The sequence below is a fragment of the Pongo abelii genome, chromosome 3, assembly GCF_028885655.2.
Source record: "Pongo abelii isolate AG06213 chromosome 3, NHGRI_mPonAbe1-v2.0_pri, whole genome shotgun sequence".
In the NCBI taxonomy this organism is placed as follows: Eukaryota; Metazoa; Chordata; class Mammalia; order Primates; family Hominidae; genus Pongo; species Pongo abelii.
This window is the reverse complement of record NC_071988.2, coordinates 161,418,071-161,423,002: the sequence shown is the minus strand read 5'-3', so window position 1 is coordinate 161,423,002 and position 4,932 is coordinate 161,418,071. Positions and strand designations below refer to the sequence as shown.

Genomic DNA, 4,932 nt, shown 5'->3' with positions numbered 1-4,932 from the left:
TTTACATATATATCTCACACAATTAAACATTGTTTTTCTAAGTAGAATTTCATGTGCATTCCCCAGCTCATTAAAAAGAATTATAGTTTCCCATTTAAGATAATATTATAGTAAATCCACTTAACCAAGCCCTTTATAAACTCATATTGTCATAATCCATGAAAGTGAGTGAACTGCGAGGATGCTGCTGTTAACCACTCCATGCTATAGAATCAGAATTCCTGAATTCCATAGGCATAAGGCATGTGCCTGTCCAACATCCAATATCAATTTAGGTATGAGACATTAATAATACTGAACTTCTGTGTCTGTGTTGATATCATCTCTAGCCTTACAAACACAGAATTCTAATACTTTTCCCATACTCCACTGGAATGTCTTTCATATCCCCTGGGGTACATACTCTACAATTTATCATTCTGCTTGGTGGAACAATATTTCCTAGTGTAACAAAAGACACTGTTTATTGATTTATTTTTTCTTCCCATATTTTAGAAGGCTCCTGTCCATTCTAAAGTTAGGTTCAATAACCTAGCATCCTCCCAGTGCCTGTTTAGTCATAATAATTGCTCAGGTATGCTGGATATTGAAGACGGAGTTGAAAGAATGGTTCACTAGTAGACACAGCAGGACATGTATGACCAGGATCAGTTCATTGCAGGGCCTAGAGTAATGAAAGGTAGTGAGAGAGTACTTTCAATTTGAGATGAAAAGATCTGGACTCAAGCCCTTGCTCTGTTACCTATGATCTTTGTGCTCTTTAACCATCTTCCCCCTTTATAGATTAATCAAATAAGAATGCCTCATCTATTTCACAGGCTTGTTTCAGATACAGTGCACATGACCCTAGTGACAGATACTATGGATTGCCTACCCAAAAGACATTCACAAGCCATTTTCCCCTTGTCTTCCTGTGCCTAAACTAGTTACATTCCAAGGATCTCTTGCAGCTAAGACTGGCCACCAGATTGAGTTTTGGTCAACAAGAGGTCAGGCAAGGGAGGCAGGCAGTCACTGAGTGAGCCTCCAGAAAAGGTATGTACAAGAAATAGAGTCCATTGGCATGCTGCCTTCATTGCTTACCCTCCAACCCACTTTTCACAAAGCAACCAAAGTAATGTAAAACAGTAAAGCAGCCAACCGCAGTGGCTACACCTGTAATTTCAGCACTCTGGGAGGCCAAGGTGGGGGGATCACTTGAGCCCAGGAGTTCGAGACCAGCCTGGGCAACATAGCAAAACCCCATCTCTACAAAAAATACAAAAAGTAGCCAGGCCTGGTGGCGCATTCCCGTAGTCCCAGCTACTCAAGAGGCTAAGGTGAGAGGATCACTTAAGCACAGGAAGGCAAGGCTGCAGTGAGCCGTGATTGTGCCACTGCACTCCAGCCTTAGGCAACAGAGTGAGACCCTGTCTCAAAAAAAAAAAAAAAATAGTAAAGCACATCTTGCCATCACCCTGCTGAAACACTTCAATGGCTTTCCATTGCAGCTAGAATAAAATCCAAGCTATTTACAATGGACTGGCTCCTGCTCCCTCTCCAGTATCATTCAGTCCATTCTCCTCCACCCACTGTACTCCAGCCAGACCTTCTGTTCCTCAAACTTGCCAAGCATTTTCCTGGCTCCAGGCCTTTATACCTGCTGATTACTCTGCCTGTTTGCCTCTAGCTCTTTGCATAGCTTCTCTCTGTCACCCTTCAGCCCTTGACTCACACCACCCTCATCAGTGGTGCCCTCCTCAACCCTCATGTCTCAGAAGGCCTCCTCAACTTACCCGCTGTCTTACCACCCAGATTGTTTCATTGTTATCCCTAATCCACAGTTATTTTGTGTATTTGTTATTCGTCTGTCTTCTAGCACTGTAATATAAGTATCACTGGGGAACAGCCTTTGCCTGTCTTGTTTATTGCTACATCCTTAGTCCCTTACACAGTGCCTGAAACATAAGGGATGCTTGTTTAATATTTATAAAATAAAAGAATGAACTTTCCCTATGAATCTCCATCTCCTATTTATTCCTCTTCATCAAAGGAAATGCAAGGCTAAACACGAGTGCATAATGGGAATAACAAGTGTTAACACAGGATTTGCGTGATGGGTGGATGACTTCCAAGAAAAAGCAATCAGAGGAGCCAATTTGGTGGTAAAAAAGGAAAGAAAGAAAAAGAAAGGAAGGAAGAAAGGAAGGAAAAGAAAGAAAGAGAGAAAAAGAAAAGAAGGAAAGAAAGAAAGGAAAGAGAGAGGGAGAGAAGGAGGGAGGGAGAGAAGGGGGCAATTGTGATTGGATGAGAGCAGAAAGTAGCGGAAAATGCTGTGTCTGCATTATCAACCAATAGCAATTTGGATTGCCACAGCTACAGACACCTCAGGAGGTCTTGGAATAAGGCATTTGGAGGAGAAGGCGGCCTAGTCAAGGTGACTTACCTGCTTCCTGCAAATTCAAAATAACATGCCGGGGCGAGGTGGCTCTCACTGTCCATATGAATTTCCATTTCTTTTCACTTCCTTTCTTTACCCACCTTCTCTATCCTACCTCCGCCTGCTATGATTCATCTCCTTTAAGGTTCCCTGTATTGGATAAATTTTAACCCAAGCATTAGGCGGCAAAGATTTCTGAGAGGAGCAGAGGCTGCAGAATCAGACAAGCCTGGCTTTAAATTCTTGCTGTATTCCATTGCTCTATTCCTTCTAGCAATATTATTTTAGTAAAGTTAACTTCTCTAAGAGAAGCAATAATACCTGTCTCATAAGGTTATTGTGAAGATTAAATGAGATACTATATTAAGCACCTGCCCCAGTATGGAGCAGAGTAATAAAGTTATATAACTTCAAAACAAGCAGGGTGAGGCTGGGGAGGAGATGGGTGGTTAATAAGAAAAAGAAAAAAAAAACAGTATTTGTTAAAAATCTACAGGAGACATCATATTTAATGGTGAAATGTCAAAAGCATTCTACTTTAGATAAAGAACAAGACATGGATGTCAGCTGTCACCTCTCCTGTTTAATAACATGCTGGACATCTTGCCCAGTGCAATAAAACAAGAGAAATGTAAAAAATTTATAGGAGGTGGAAAGAATGAAAAAAACCATTTTTATTTGAAGGTGATATAATTTTTGTAGAACACCAAAAAGAATCTCCAACAATTAGGATTAATAAATGTTTCACTTGGTTCTTCAATACAAAATTAATATATAAAAATTGGCCATGCACAGTGGCTCACACCTGTAATCCCAGCACTTTGGGAAGACAAGACAAGAGAATTGCTTGAGGCCAGGAGTTCCAGACCAGCCTGGCCAACATGGTGAAACCCTGTCTCTACTAAAAACACAAAAATTAGCCGGGCATGGTGGCACACACCTGTAATCTCAGCTACTCAGGAGGCTGAAGCACAAGAATCGCTTGAACACTGCAGAGGTTGTAGTGAGACGAGGTAAGATCACACCACTGTACTCCAGCCTGGGCGACAGAGCGAGACTGTCTCAAAAAAGAAAGAATTCAATCAATCAAACCCTTTAAGAAGAAAATTATAAAACTTCACTGAAAGACATTAAAGAGGCAGGGGATGGTGGCTCACACCTCTAACCCCAACACTTTGGGAGGCAGAGGTGGGAGGATTGTTTGAGCCCAGGAGTTTGCAACCAGCCTGGGCAATATAGCAAGACCCTGTTTCTACAAAAAGTAAAAAAAAAAATTAGCCAGTCATGGTGGGGTGCACCGATAGTCCCAGCTACTTGGAATGCTAAGCCAGGAAGATTACTTGAGCCCAGGAGTTCAAGTCTGCAATAAGCTATGATTAGGCCACTGCACTCGACAGAGTGAGACCCTGTCTCAAAAAGAAAGACTTAAAGAAAACCTAAATAAATGGAAAGATTTACCATATTCTTGGCCAGGAAAACTCAACATTGTTAAGATATTGATTCTCCTAAGTGGACTGATAAATTAAAGGCATTCCAATCAAAATCCCAACATTGTTTTTTATTTGATGAGTTAAATCCAAAATTTAGGTAAAAAACAAAGGCCCAAGAATTACCAAAACTGTGGATGAAGAGCAAGATGTGGGACTTGACCTACCAAATATCAAGATAGAAAGCTTTAGGAATTAAGGACATGTAGTACTGGCCCAGAAACAGATAAATAGGCCAATTAAATGAAATAGCCCAGAAACAGACCCAGGCATATATGGAGCCTTCGTTGATGACAGAGTGGTCACTATCGTTCAATAGGGAAAGAGTGGGTGACTTAATAAATGGTGTCAGGGCAATTAGACATTCATGTAAAAAAATACAAAATTAGATCCTCAATTCATACTATATAAAAATCAATTATAGGTGGATTAAAGTCTTCATTTTTTTAATGTAAAAAATACAGCCAGAGAACATTTAGAATAATGTATAGATGGAACAGTTTTTTTACTTCAGAGTAAGAAAAATGTTATTAAACAAGACACAAAAGCACACACCATAAATAAAATTATCAACAAATTCAGTTGTATTAAAATTAAGAACATCTGTTCTGGCCAGTTGTGGTGGCTCACACCTGTAATCCCAGCACTTTGGGAGGCCGAGGCAGGTGGATCACCTGAGGTCAGAAGTTCGACACCAGCCTGGCCAACATGGAGAAACCCCATCTCTCTAAAAATACAAAAACTATCTAGGTATGGTGGCAGGCATCTGTAATCCCAGCTACTTGGGAGGCTGAGGCAGGAGAATCGCTTGAATCCAGGAGGCGGAGGTTGCAGTGAGCCAAGATCGCACCACTGCACTCCAGCCTGAGCAACAGAGTGAGACTCCATCTCAAAAAAAAAAAAAAAAAAAAAAAATCTGTTCTTTGAAAGACACTGTAAAAAGAGTGAAGAGACAATCTATAAACAGAGAGAAGATATTTGCCTCACATGTGATCGGCAAAGGAATCATATCCAGAACATATAGAA

At 40.7% G+C, this 4,932-nt stretch overlaps 1 long non-coding RNA gene across 1 annotated transcript; it reads right to left on the bottom strand.

Moving 5' to 3' along the window:
• Positions 1-324: 324 nt before the first annotated feature.
• On the bottom strand, positions 325-3,591 carry LOC129058823 (uncharacterized). The gene is made up of 3 exons (XR_008524234.1): positions 3,360-3,591; positions 2,426-2,569; positions 325-664 (listed from the first exon to the last, which is right to left on the bottom strand). It is a non-coding gene; the product is annotated as an uncharacterized LOC129058823 (long non-coding RNA).
• Between the last annotated feature and the right edge of the window lie 1,341 nt (positions 3,592-4,932).